We start from the raw sequence: 15,747 nt of genomic DNA, 5'->3' as shown, positions 1-15,747 counted from the left end.
CAGGGGAAGGAGGGCGTAAGGAGGTGGTGCTGACCAACCCAGGGACAGGGGAGCAACAAGTGATCCAAAATCAGTGGCAAGGAGGATGTGAGAGGCCTGGTAGGGATTCAGAGGCCTGGTAGGACAAGATAACCGAGAGAAATTACTGAAACCCAAATGAAGGCTGAGCATGATAGTGGGGCAAGAGGAAAGTAAAAGGAAATAGAGGAAAGAACTAGGTGACAAAGGGTATTTATAGAGGTCTAAAGACTGGAATGTACATATGTAAATATATTTATATAAGAATGTGGGGAAACAGATCTATGTGCATATATTTATAGGTTTAGTATTAAGGCAGCAGATGGACATTGGGCCTCCACTCAAGCACTTACTCAATGCAAGAATGCATTCTTCTATTAAATTGGCATTCCAGGATGTACACCTTCCCGAGACACAATTGCTAAAGAAAAATGTGTGCATAAAAAAAAAAATTTGGTGAAGAAAGATGAAGGTTCCCGGCTATAAAAAGATATAGCATCTGGGGTCTTAAAACCTCAAAGATAAGCAATCGACCATCTAACTGAGAAGCATCAAAGCCCACATGGAGGAAGCACACCAGCTTGTCTGACCGTGAGGTGCAGAAGGGACCAGTTATAAGACATCAAAGAACTAAAAATCATATCAGTGGGTGCCCACCTTCCTGATACAATCAATGAAGACAAACGTGTGCATAAGCAAATGTGGTGAAGAAAGCTGATGGTGCCTGGCTATCAAAAGATGTAGCATCTGGGGTCTTAAAGGCTTGAAGAGAAACAAATGGCCATCAGAGACTTTGGACATGTCATCCGGAGAGGCCAGTCCCCGAAGAAGGACATCATACTTAGTAATGTGGAGGAGCAATGAAAAAGAGGAAGCTCCCCAATGAGCTGGATTGACCTTGACACCATGGCTGCCACAATAGGCTCAAGCATGCAATTGTGATAGTGGCACAGGACCAGGTGGTGTGTCATTGTGTTGTATATAGGATCACTGTAAGTCAGGAATAACCAACAACACAATCAACAGGTTGCATTATGAAAGGTGATGCTTTTACACTAGATTAGATCACACCCACAGGTACAGTGGCTAGGTTTCCATCATCTATTTTGGGAGGATACCATTAAAGCCATAATAAGTGTCTCCTCTCCATGGTTTTTACATAAAATAAAATTTGACATAAAATCAGACTAGATATTTATTTGAGGGGTTAACATTTTCCTGGGGGAATTTTTGCCCCCTAATTACTTAATATGAATTAAAATCAGCCATAGTTTCTTTTGCTTTTGAAAATAGAAAGTACTTTTAAATGCTAAAGAGAGGGTTCTCTGAAGACAGTTGACACTGTGTGCTCCTGGGGAGATTTGTATCCTCAGAGATCCTAGATAGACTCACTATCAATTAGAATCAACTCTGCAGTAGTGGGTTTGGGGTTTTATTTTTAATATCTTACACACACACATTTCCCAAAGATTTGCTGCCATATTTAAGTCCACATTGGACATGTTAATATCTATTAACAAAAGTTCTCTAATGCACCGCAGGTCATATAGATGCTATGGGTTGGCATGTTGTATCTCATGACAAGTTCACTCTAGGGCATTTGGACAAGTCAATAGTTCAGTCACATCAAGAAGAGTTGTACAATCACCACCACAATCAGTTTTAGAACATTTTCTTCAATCTTGAACTCAAACTTATTAGCTCCACCCCCCCCCCAAGTTCCCTTGCCATAACCCCAAGAAACCATTAATCCAGGAACTGTCTCTATCAATTCACCTATCCTGGATTTCATATAAAGAACAACATTAAAAAGCAAACAAAAAACAATCAAGAATAATAAAGGAAAATGGATAAAAACCTCAATCTAGAAGAAGCAGAAAATGTTAAAAACTAGAAGGGATCATAAGGAAGGTCAAATGATAGGGTGCTAAATGTCAACTTAACTACATCTACAACAATCCCCTTTCCATGCATCCTGCATATTAACAGCATTATTTACATTCCTGGTCCGTGGTCAGACGTGACTCACCAGGAGCATTTTTAAAAAAACTGAAACAGCTTTAAAAGGGGTCCAAAGGGAGATCAAAGGATAAGGTGTTACATTTTGACCCAACTACATCTGCCATAGTTGACTGTACAATCCTCTCCATGGGATAACAGGGCGATTCACATCCCTCAACTGTGATCAGAGGGGATTCACCACAGACCTAATCCATGTGTGGTCCCTGCAAATGAACTTTGGGCTTCCTTTGGCATCCACTGCCTTCTGTAAAATGGGTGTTCACATTTTATGCTCTGATGCCATTCACGCCTTTAGATTTGGATTATGTTATTTAAAATCTTTGGACCACACAAGCTGGTGTGCTTCTTCCATGTAGACTTAGTTGATGCCTCACTTAAATGGCTGCTTGTTTGAAAATAATCTTTTAAAACCCCAGACACTATTCTTTCTAACAATGGGACACCATTTAGTCTTTCTTTCTTTCTTTCTTTCTTTCTTTCTTTCTTTCTTTCTTTCTTTCTTTCTTTCTTTCTTTTGATCATTTTATTGGGGGCTCTTACAACAATTCTTATATCAGTTGTATCAAGCATATTTTTACACTTGTTGTCATCATTCTTTTCTAAACATTCTATTTGAGACCTTGGTATCAACTCCTCTTTTTAACACCCCTCCTCCCTCCCACCCTTATGGTCCCTTGATAAATGATAAGTTATTATTAGTTTCATATTTTACACCGACTACCACCATTTAATTTCAATACACTTTGCTCTAGCACTCATATTTTCAGTGATCTCTTCATGAGAACAAGCATCAAGCAGGGCCATGTCATAAGAACTAATTGTCCTTACATTGGGGCTAGAATTAATACACTCATTTATTGAAGAACAATTTATTATGTGCCAGGGACAACATTGGGAAAATCAAAGGTTTATATGACATTCTCCCTACCTTGAAGGAACTACAGTTGGGTGCATGGGTGTAAGTATGCACAGTGGTTTTACATTATGTGTGTGCCCACTCTAATGAATGGGTTGATACTAGATTCATGGAGTGCTAAATTAAGGAGGTTTGGAGTTCATGTTTAGTTTTGGTAAGAAAGAAAACCGATGGTGAGGATAGGAGGCCTGGCAGGGCGTGATCAAGGGCAATGTAACCAAGAGGAATTACTGAAACCCAAATGAAGGCTGAGCATGATAGTGAGACAAGAGGAAAGTAAAAGGAAATAGAGGAAAGAATTGGAGGCAAAGAGCATTTATAGAGGTCTAAATATAGGCATGGACATAGGTAAACATATTTATATATGGCAATGGGGATATAGATCTATGTACATATATTTATAGGTTTAGTATTAAGGCAGCAGATTGATATTGGGCCTCCACTCAAGTATTCCCTCAACACAAGAATAGTTAGTTCTATTAAACTGGCATTCTATGATGCTCACCTTCCCGACAGGATCACTGAAGACAAAGCGGATGCATAAGCAAATGTGGTGAAGAAAGCTTATGGTGCCCAGCTATCAAAAGATATAGCATCTGGGGTCTTAAAGGCTTGAAGATAAACAAGCGGTCATCTAGCTGAAAAGCAACAAAGCCCACATGGAAGAAGCACATCAGCCTGTGTGATAATAAGGTGCTGAAGGGATCAGGTATCAGGCATCAAAGAACAAAAAATCATATCATTGTGGATGAGGGAGAGTGCAGAGTAGAGACCCAAAGCCCATCTGTAGGCAACTGGACATCCCCTTACAGAAGGGTCTTAAGGAAGAGAAGGGCCAGTCAGTGTGCACTATAGCAACAATGAAACATACAGCTTTCCTGTTGTTCAATCCCACCCCCCCCCCCTTACACCCTCCCTCCTACTGTCATGATCCCAATTCTACCTTACAAATCTGGCTAGACCAGAGGCTCTACACTGGTCTACAGATAAGAATTGGAAGCACAGGGAATCCAGGCCAGGTGATCCCCTCAGGACCAATAAGAGTAGCTATACTAGGAGGGTAAGGGTAAGGTGGGTGAGAAAGGGGATCTACATATAATCCCCTCTCAGGAGGATGGACAACAGAAAAGTAAGTGAAGGGAGACATCGGACAGTGTAAGACTTGACAAAATAATAATAATTTATAAATTATCAAGGGTTCATAAGGGAGGGGGGAAATGCAGAGCTGATACCAAGGGCTCAAGTAGAAAGAAACTGTTTTGAGAATGATGATGGCAACAAATGTACAAATGTGCTTGACACAATGGATGGATGTAAGGATTGTGATAAGAGTTGTATGAGCCCCCAATAAAATGATTTAAGAAAGAAGGAAAGGGTGTCGAGATTGATTAGTGAGGTCTATTAATGCACCAAAAGCAAGTTAGTTGGTTTATGCACCACTTCTCTGCCAATCCTTTGTCCAAGAGGGTCAGAGCTTTTGCACTTAATTTTCCCTCTCTACAGTCTGACTTTCAAGCTGAGGCATTTTAATGATTACTTAATTATCATTCTCGTATTCTTCACCCCTTTACATCAACACCAAGTACGCACCATCAAGTCATTTGCTAACAGGTTTACTACCAATTAATTTCTTTTTTTCTTTTTCTAGGCTACCAAGTTTTGCTGGAAAAAGACATGTAACCCATCTGATTCCATTCATCGGAAATTCATGTTACCACACCTCACATGGCTCTTATTGCTAGTCTATACCCCTTTTATTAATCTCTAGTTGACTCACTAATACATTCTCTACATTAGTTGTTGAAAGATCTATTTTATGTATTTTGAAATCCACTGCTTGATCTTCTGTTCCCTTTACTCTCAGAAGCTAATCTTGCCTCCTGTTTTATGGAGAAGTTCAAGGCCATCTGTAATCTTCTTCAAATCCATCATCTTTTCCTTTAATCTTTTTTTATTTCCCTCTATCCATCATGTCGTCTACCCTTCTGTCTCAGAGAAGAGGTATCCATCTTCATTCTAAGAGGAACTCACTCATCTAGAACTTTCCCCTATAACTTGTTCCTGTTTCTTGAAATCCTAAATTCCCTTGTTACAGGTTCTTTAGTTCAGAGAAAGTAATAAAGCAAGACCAGATCCTATTATAACAAATATTAATGTTTCTAGTACTCAGATTTGGCCATTGTCAATATTGTGATACATTGGCTTTTTATCTTTTTTTTCTAATAAATGAAGAAAAATTTTCAAAATGCTGAAGTTCCTTTGAGCCTATTCCTTTTCTCCCCTCTCGAGGCAACCTTGTTATGATTGTTACATACACTACTGAAGACCATGAAGGACGCATTTACACATTGTACACATACTGAAGAGGTAGCATTGTTTAGTGGAAATAATGTACATATGTAATATCTTGCAATTTACTTTTTTCTTTAGCATGATGTTTCTGCCTTTTACACGTAGTGCTATTTAGCAGACTTCTCAAGGGCAAGTATTTTGTCTTACTCATTACTGGCTCCTCAGCATTTAGAACAATATTTGGTATATAGTAGCCACTCAATATGTATTTATTTTTAAGTTTTTGCTTAAAATATTTTAAAGTACATATTTATTAAGGGAATTAATATAGTTCATTTTAACTGGTATGTAGTAGTGAACTATGTAAGAATAAATAAATCACATTTTACTTATGTACTCCATGTAAATCCCCGAATCCAAGCCCATTGCTAATAATTTCATTCAGATTTGTAGCAGCCCTATGAGACAAAGTAGACCTCTTCGCCAGGACTTCCATGGCTGTCAGTCTTTATGGAAGCAGACACTTGTCTTCCGTGGAGTGACTGGTGGATTTGAAGAGCTAGGAGCTCAACATTTAACACACCATGTCACCAGGACTTCCTCACCTATCTTTAATTTGGCCGGTTTCTAATTTGCTTAGAATTTCTTTACTTGTTTCTAATTTGATTTGCCTATGGCATCATGTTTGGTAAAGTGGAAGGGCAGCAGAAAAGAGGGAGGCCCACAATGAGATGGCGGACACGGTGGCTGCAGCAGGGGCTCAAGCACGGGCACAGTTATGAGGATGGCACAGGACCATGCAGTGCTTCACTCTGTTGCACGTAGGGTCCCTACGTGTCACAGCTGACTTGGTGACACCAAACTGCAACAGCAACAACATGGCAAACGATATAATGGGACATGCTTGTACAGATCTCCTTTGGCTTGTGCTTGAAATGTTATCGAGTGCTTACTTAAAGTGAAAGCTGCTGGGATTGAAAAATGTATGAGGCTATGACCAAATGGCTACAGAATTCCGACTTTTGAAATATGTTCAAGAATTTCTTTATACAGCAGCCCGCGGCCCGCCCAGCACGCTGAGCTGTGGGCCTGGTCCTGCGGGCTGCTGACAGTGTAGGATGGCGTCCGGTGTGGTTCTGCGAGCTCCAGGCTCACAGCTGACCAGGTCCAATAGCAGCCTTGCTTTTGAAGGAGCCACGGTAGGGTGGGGGGACGAGGTGGTGCATGATCTGGAGTTTTCAATCTGAAGACCTAAAAAAAAAGAAAGAATTTCTTTACAAAACAATTCTATTATTGGATATTTCCCAGTTTGGATCAATAGTTTTATTTTTATTCTTATTCTTTCAGCATCTCAACTCTTCAAAATGATGACTCTAGAATCCATTCATAACTAATGCTTGAGAGATCGAATCTTTGTTTTTTGTGCTATGCTGTTTTAGCTAATTAGTCTCCTTTTTAAAAGACAGTTATGATACGCATACATGCTCATATATATCTATGTGGCAGAGGGCAGGGCTGAGGAGGGTGGGTGAGAGTAATTAACAGAGGACTCTGGGGTCTTGGCAATGTCCTATTTCCTAACCTTGGTATATTCATATGTAAATATCTGCCATATTGTAAACTTATGATAAGGACTTCTCTGTATGCTTAAAAAGGCTTACTAAAAATAAAAAACTGAAAACTTTAAAAAACATTGGCAATCTTTGCTTTTTAAACATTAGAGAAACAGATATTTTATACATGGCTAGAAAGAATCGAAACACAATATAGTTTTTATGGAGGGAATTTGATAAATCTATCAGAATGAAAGTGCATTTATCCTTCAGCTCAGCAATCTCCATTCTGGAAATGCATTTTTAAGCTATACCTGAACATGAACTAATGAGCCAGGTGAACAATACCATCCACCACCCTGAGACAAGAATTATACTACACTACCAATAGCTCTGAAAAGGATTACACTGGACAGTTCTGGGGAGAGTGGGAGGAAAATGTGGAACAAAACTAAAAATCACTAGGAAAACCAGGCTTGCTGGTCATATAGAGGCTGGTAGACCCTCTGAGCCTATGTCCTGGTTTAGATATTAAAAGTCCCTGTCATTGTTGGGAAGTGTATTAACTCCAGTACAGAAAACATGAGAATCTGCCCAGTCCTTTTCGCCCTCAGACTTGTTCCATCTGAGCCTATTGCCGTAGTACCTGTGTTAGACCATGTCTCTGAGGATCTTCTTTCTCACACGGGAAATCTTTCTCCGGGCACTGCCCCTTGCCCCAGGCAGACCGGCACATCACCACCCGCGGCAGCAGGGAAAGATGACCACACGGGGATGAGGCTAGACCTTTCAATGTGGACTCTTTTTAAGTCATTTTTATTTTTGAATTGCATGAATACAGCAACTATAGAAAACACTCAGATTTTTTTTTACAGAAAATAGAAACATATAAAACTAGGCAGAATAGTACCATCAGCCCCCATATGATTCTCAAGCAAGTTGCACAATTAACATTTCGTGGCTAGTCTGGGGAGGGGCCCACTCATTTCCACATACTATTTTGAAGTGAGTCCAAGATGCACTAGTTCATCTTAAAACTTTCAATAAAAAGAGAAAAAAAAACTTTCACTATGTATCCCTAAGAGATAAGAACTATTTTTTAACATAACCCCATAACATGACCTGAGAGAAAGAACCTTTCACTGCCTCTACCAGCTACAGTCTGAGAAACCCACAAGGGCAGTTCTACCCTATCCTATGGGGTCGCTGTGAGTCAGCCTCAGCTTGAGGGTGTTGAGTTTTTATTTATTTATTTTAAATACCATTACCACAATTTAAAAACATGAGACATAGTCAGTATCACATTTCCAACAGTTTTATTATTTGTACCACGAAGCAGGTAAGGTCCCCACATTGTGACTAGGTGGTGTGTCTTTCAAGTCTCTTTTAATTTAGCTTGGTATGCCCATTTCTTTTATCTCTTTTATTCTGAAAAATTTAAAAAGAATAATGGGTCCTTAGTTCTGTTCCCCACCCCACCCCGTGCATCCTCATGGTGCAGTGTATGTGTTTCTGCTTCAATACTTCCTATAAATATGTGCTTGGATCAGATTCAGTAGTTGGATTAGATTGGGCTTGATCAGCTCTGAATTTTTGGCCAAGCTGCTTTATAAGAGCTTATTGTATTCTTTTCCACCACTTGTCTGTCAGTTTCTTGTACTGTAGTGGCTTGTATTCTTTTATCAGGAGGCCAATAAAATAACCACTGTATCTGGTTGTCTGTCTGTCTTTGTGATGTTGCCAATCACTGATGTTCAATGTCTAGGTCCATGTACTTCCTGTTATTAGGGGATTGCAAAATGGGCATATTAAATGATATTCTTCTTTTTTTCATTTATTCACTGGAATACTGCCAACGGGTATGGCTTGTGTAGGAAAGGCAGGGGAGGTATAATGAGTTGGTTCGGGAGCATCCTCTAAAAGTGACCAATTAGTTTGCTTTAGTGCCATTGTGAATTCGTGAATTTGAATACAGTTGATGGGCTTCAAACCATTTTCTTTTTGATGCTCAAACTCTCCCTGTTTAGCAAGAGGGAACGTGTCTCTGAGTTGGCTTCTGGGGCCTTTGGATGTGACCTTAACCATCCTTAATATTTTCCTTGGCACCTGGTAGGTTGACAAAGTATTTCAGGCTAATCTTGTACGTTTTCTCACCCAAACATGGAGCCAGCCATTTTCTTACGAAATTCTTCTTTCTTTTAGGGAGAAACAGAATTTCAAGTTGACTGTCTGGTCACTAAAGATGCTTATTATCATCATAACAAGGCTCCTCTAATCCTTTTCAGTGGATAGAGTTAGGAAATATTTTTTTAAGAGATAAGTGAGTCCATACTGATATTTCTAATTCAAATTCAAGACTACAGGTTTTACTATTCAAACTCTTCTATCATACATCTTCATCTTCTTTTTCTCTCACCATGAATTCTGAGGTTCAAGGGCACCAAAGATGAATCAGGCTATTGCAACGTTTCTCATTTGCTTTATTAGACATCACAAAGGGTAATAGCACGCACACTGCTACTCTCCATATGATTACTGTGAAGGATTTAAAATTCCTTTTTTATGGTTATCTTTGGCCCACTAAAGACTGGGTATATATTTAAACTCATTAACATATTTATGCTACTTTTTATCGTTTGTGAGTGCTTTGCATTTTAATTTTGTATGGTTCCAAAGGTATATCTACTACACAAGGTAATTTCAGACAAGTCTAGTTACTATTTGTATTACTTGCTGCTTCTTCTTGTTAAATATTTGTGTGAGGAAGTTCAAGCAGATCACACATACACATATCCTTTCTTTGAAAAATACAAGCATTATATCAACCCTTTTGTCCCCTTGACTTTTTTTTAGACTGAAGAATATGCCCATAAAAGTGGGAGTATATAAGGCTATTTCTCATTCATTTTCATTATATTCATTAGGTGATGTCACAATTTAATAAGTAGGTCTCTACTTATGGAGAATAATGCTTTCATATAATTTTATTTGTGAATTATGCGACTGATACCTACGCAGAGATTATCCAGGGAAAAATAACTTGTTTTTCACAACTTTCTTTACTTACATTATCTTTCAAAACTACAGGTTTTCTTTGTATTTTACAGATTGAAACAATATATTCTTTCACTTCTATAATTTATATCTTTGCCTCCTCCTAGCTGCACTGTTGTGTCCTGCCACACTCTCACTTTTAGGCTCTCCATTTATACTGCGGAGCCAAGATGAATGGCGTTGCGCTCTCTTATTGCCATGCATTTGCATCATGTGCACGATGGATGCTGTTGCCTACAGAATCATCCAGATGAGACCTTCTGTGTTTCCTTAGTTCCTTTTCTCACCATTTCCTCATATATTGAAAACTACTTCTGGAAGGTCAGGTTTTAAAACCTTGATAGTTAAAGCCAGATTTCAAAGATAACTTCTTGTAAAAAATGTTTTATTGTATTTTTGGTAACTTCTTCCCCGTTAGAAGGAACCTAGCCAAAAAGTCAGATTTTCACTTGGCAGGTGTCCTAGACCTTCCAAAAAGATGTGTGCTAATAAAATCCATGAATGTCATCATACAACGTGTTCTCAAATAGGCTCCAATATCCTGGTTATGGGATAATTGTATGCCATTTGCTCATCAGCTCTGCACAATGATCCTGGCAATCTTGGGGAAGTGAGGCTCAATCTAAAATCACCACCTCCTAGGGTTTGAGTGGGGACCTCAGTAGCATAATCCTTAGGTGTTGGGCTGTTATCCACAAGGTCAGCAGTTTGAAATCACCAGCAGCTTCTTGGGAGAAAGGCCAGGATTTCAATCTCAGAGACCTACTAGGGCTGTTCTACCCTGTCCTCTAGGGTCATCCTTGAGTCAGCATATGCACAACAACAGTGAGTTCTTAGTGAGGGTAGTAAAGACGTCTCCTGTAAATGTACATAAATCTTGTGAATTTATTCCTTTGCACTTTAATGTGGCAACTTCAGGTCGGATATGGTTCAAAGGTTCTTGTCTTAAGCTGCACTGTCCAGTAAGGTAGCTGCTAGCCACATGTGACTATTAAACTTAATTTTAATTCAAATGAAATTAAATGAAAAATTTAGATTCTCCATCACAAGGAGGTTACAACTTCTCAATAGTCACAAATTCATGGTTCCCCTCATGGACATCACATATTATAGAGCATTTTGTTGTTATTTTACAGAAGGTTTGATTGGACAGCTCTGGTCTGGAGACTCATCACTACCAGGGAAAGAGGCAGCACAGAGAGCTCCTGCCCATGATGTTCACAAAGCTCCTGATTGACCGTGAGGGTGATGACCATAGTGAGGAGGACAATGAGAGCTACAGTAATAACAAAACTATTACCATGGATTTGCTTTGCTTTTACAATAAAACAGGCATGTACTAATCTCCATTCGTCAACATCTCATTTTCTCTTGCTATCAACACTGTGTCTGAGGCATTGTTGTGATTATTATTTTATAATTGTGGAAGTTGAGGATTTTCAAATACCCAAGGTCAGTATAATTAGTATGTACTAGAGTTTGGTTCAAAGCAAGTCTATTGGATGTCAAAGACATTCTTTATGCCACTCTACCGTGAATTCTGTCATAGTTGACAGAAGAGTCAACACAACTTACGGACGATGAAATGTTGATATAAAAGCATTAGAATTTTTTTAGCCTACAATTATCTTCAGCACAAACAGATCAAGATGAGGTAACTGAACCCTTGCTTCTTTAATAAAAGGAGAGATACAAAAGGCTATAGTCATATATCATGGCCCTGCTTGATGTTCGCTCTCATGCAGACATCACTGTAGATATGGGTGCTATCGCAAAGCGTGGTGAACAAACTAGATGGTGCCTGGCTCTCAGAAAGAATAGCATCTTGGGTCTTAAAGACTTGCAAGCAGCCATCTAAGGGATGCATCAACTACGTCCACGTGAAAGAAGCACACCAGCCTGTGTGCTCCAAAGACGGTGAATACCAAAATCCAAATATGAAGTATGGAGCTGAAGGTGTGAACTCTGTTTGCAGGAGGATGGGTGACACTGACAGCTCAAACTCCATTTGCATGGCCCACCCATAGACTAAGCTTCCGAGGAACCCCTTCTGACCACACGCAAGGGAAGGGAACAACCTTGTTTTCAGACAGAGCATTGTAAAGTCGATTATGGCAGGTGTAGTTCGGTTAAAATGTAATGTCTTGTCATCTTCTCTCCCTTTTGACTCATTTGAAAGTTGTTTCAGTTTTTAATTGCCTGGTTCTCCCCCTACTCATTTTCATTTTCAAATTGTTATTCATGTGCTTCCTGTTTATGTTTTGCATGATTTTCTGTATGTGCAATCGTGGACAGGTAGATCGGTAGAGACAGTAGCTGGAGTGATATGTTCCCAGGGACATGGTAGGGGAGGATGAGCAGAAATGGGGGGCTAACGGCAATGAGGATGAGGAAGAAGACAGTGTTCTGAAATTCACTGGGGTGATACTTACACAAATCTTAATATGTTTGAGCAATTAAATGGTCTGAAATGTGAAGTTTATGCCAATAAGACTATGTTTTGAAAAGTTAGGGTCATATAAGTGAAGAATGCATTTTCCATTAAAAATGTTTAATAAATAATTTTATTGGGGGCTCTTACAGCTCTTATAATAATCTGGGCATCAATTGTAGCAAGCACATTTATTCATATTTTGCCATCATCATTTTCCAAACATTTTTCTTTCTACTTGAGCCCTTGTATCAGTTCCTTTTCCCCCTCCCTCCCCCACCTTCACACCACTTGACCCCCTGATAAATTATAAATTATTATGAGTTTCATATCTTACACCACCTTTTGTCTCCCTTCATCCACGTTTCTGTTGTTTGTCCCCCTGGTGGTGGGTGTGGGTATTATATGACAATCATTGTGATTGGCTCTCCCTTTCTCCCCAGACTTTCCCCCATCCTCATGGTATTCACTCTTCCCATTACTGTTCATGAGGGGTTTATAGTCCTGGATTCCGTGTGTCGATATGAGAGCTCTTATCTGTACCAGTGTACATGCTCTGGTCTAGCTGGATTTGTAAGGTAGAGCTGGGGTCATGATAGTGGGGGAGCGGGGAGGAAGCATTAAAGAAGTAGAGAAATGTCGTGTGTTTTTGTCAGTGCTATACTGCACTCTAGCTGGCTCGTCCCTTCCTGGTGACCCTTCTGTGAGGGCTTTCCAATAGTGTACAGATGGGCTTTGAGTCTCCACTCTGGCCCACTCTTGTTTGCATCGATATGATTATTTGTTTCAGGTCTTCTGATGCCTGATACCTGATCCCATCAACACCTCGTGACCCCACAGCTTGGTGTTCTTCTTCCATGTGGGCTTTGTTGCTTCCCTGCTAGATGGCCACTTGTTTAACTTCAAGCCTTTAAGACCCCAGACATATTATCTTTCAATAGTCGAGCACCATCAGCTTTCTTCACCACATCTGCTTGTACACCCACCCACTTTGTCTTCAGCAATTGTGTCAGGAAGATGAGCATCACAGAATGCCAAGTTATTAGATATTTTCCATTTTTTAATAAAAGCTCTAATCTGGTGTTAAAAATGCAACTGGCGTAAGCCATCTTTCATTTACACAGCCAACCGTAAGTAGTCTACATAACATAGTGAACATGGTGATGGACTGCTGGTGCTCTGGTATCGGGTTGGCTTGCCTTAGTCACACTCTCACTTTGTGAGCTTGAGCGAATGCCTACCAGTTTAATGCTTGGTTGAGAAATTAGATATTAAGTGGTATTGACCATGCTAGACAGTTATGATGTCTAAGAAAAGATAATGCCAAACAAATAAGAACAAGAAAAACGTGTTTAGAATTATATCCTGCTTATAATAAATGCTTCTTCTTCTTTTTTATAATGAATGCTTCTTAAGCCAGACTTTCATTACCACTCACTTACTTCTTCAATTAATAGATTAGTTCTTTGCAAATTGGATAGAGTTCCAAATGTCTGGGCAGGGTTTGAAATCTGTGGTCAGGGTGAAGGCTTTTACTAGACTCCTGTGGACCCCTTCCCAGTTAAATAAGGTTCACATCACTTCCAGTGTATTGCCCCCCCCCCCATTAAAGCACCCCAAAAGATCACTGCGTGGCTGGGGTTTTGGAGTAACGAGTTCAAGGTAAACTGAGTTAACAACTTAGATCAAAATGCTAATGGTCTATATCAAACATCAGAAACACCATTCTTAGTCATGACTGCACTTTATAATTACCCGAAGAACATCAAAAGTATCAAATGGGAATTAAACTAGTATTTCTGGGGGCACATCAGTATTTTCTAAAGGCTCCTAAATGATGAGTGTGTACTTATTGCTGAGGGGGACTTGACTAAAGGGTGGGGTTTAGAAATCCTCAAGGGAGAAATCCTTCAACCTCTGGTCTCTTACCTTGAAACCCTCTTCATGTAGAGCCGTCCACCTTTCCTGAGAGTGTAGTGCTTGCCCTGGCAGTATCTTTATGCCTTGCCTTCCAGAGGGTCAAGTTCTACCAAACACCTTTCTTCCTTTATCTTTGTCTATTTTCCTTCTGGGGCATCCTCCTTCCAGGAAACAAATGGATTTAAGCTACTCATACCCTAACATGTGCACACACACACACACACACACACAGAGCTAAAACCCAAACCAATGTGTGTCTTCCCGTTTGAGTACTAGTAGATGAAGCCCTGATTGATGTACCGTCTAGTTCCAGTGTTCAGTCCATAGTTCAACTTCGAGAAAGAAATAGCCGTCTTCACCCACTGCCCTCACAGCCCACTTCTTACTTACTCCCCAACCCACTGCACCCCAGCACTGTTCTCTTTGCCCTGAAACGGCTTTCAGCGATGTCATTAGGGGCTGCAACTTTATAGCTTGACCTAGTTAGCCCAGGCTAACCGCACTCTATTTTCCTTGCGGTACAACGCTCAGGACATAGTTTGCCATCTTAACCATGTTAATGTGCAAAGGTGCTTGGGTGGTGCAGGGGTTGGGTATTTGTTGGGCTGACCACTGCAAGGCCAGCCGTTGGAAACTACCAGCTGCTGCTCGGGAGAAAGATGAAACTCTGCTCCCGTCCAGAGTTCCAGTCTGAGAGACGGACGCACAGGGCCAGTGCTATTCTGTCCGACAGGATGGGAGTCCAAATCGACTCCATGGCAGGGGGTTAGAGATCGTCAGTAGCACTAGGTACATTCACAGTGTTGCGTCAGCATGACCCCCACCTTGTTTAAGAAAATTCTCATCACCCCAAACAGAACCACATTATTCATCTTCCCCAACCTCCCTCCTCTCCCCTCCAACTCCTGGAAGCCACTGCTCTGCTTTCGCCTCTTCTGAATATTTAACGTAAAAAGAATAAGATAGTATGTGGCCTTCTGGGTCTGACTCTCTTTACTTACTGCATTGTTTTCATGGTTTCTCCATATCAAAACACATGCAATGCATGATTTCCCCTTTTAATGGCTGAATAATATTCCAGTGTATAGATAGACTACATTCTATCTAAGTACTTGCTGAAGGGCAGCTGATTGCTTTCCACTTTGGGCTATTGATTATAGAGTTGCTATGATTATTTAGGTACACGGTTTATTCTGAACACTTGCTTTTATTTCTTTTAGGAAATGGATGGGTTATGTGGTAATTCACCTTATGAAGGAAATGCCAAACTATTACCCACAGTGATTGCACCAATTTGTATCCACACTAATAAGGAATGAGGATTTGTAATTTCGCCACATTCTAGTCAAGACTTGTTATTGTCTCTTAATTTTTTCCCATTAAGACCATGCTAATGGGCATGAAGGAGCCCTGGTAGAGCTATGGTAAGCCTTGGTTGCTAAATGAAAAGTCAGTGGTTCAAATCCACTAGTGGCTCCATGAGAGAAAGACTTGGTGATTTCCTCCCATATGAATTACAACCTTGTAAATCCAATGGGGCA

The sequence above is a fragment of the Tenrec ecaudatus genome, chromosome 14, assembly GCF_050624435.1.
Source record: "Tenrec ecaudatus isolate mTenEca1 chromosome 14, mTenEca1.hap1, whole genome shotgun sequence".
Taxonomy (NCBI): domain Eukaryota; kingdom Metazoa; phylum Chordata; class Mammalia; order Afrosoricida; family Tenrecidae; genus Tenrec; species Tenrec ecaudatus.
This window is presented reverse-complemented; position numbering follows the sequence as displayed.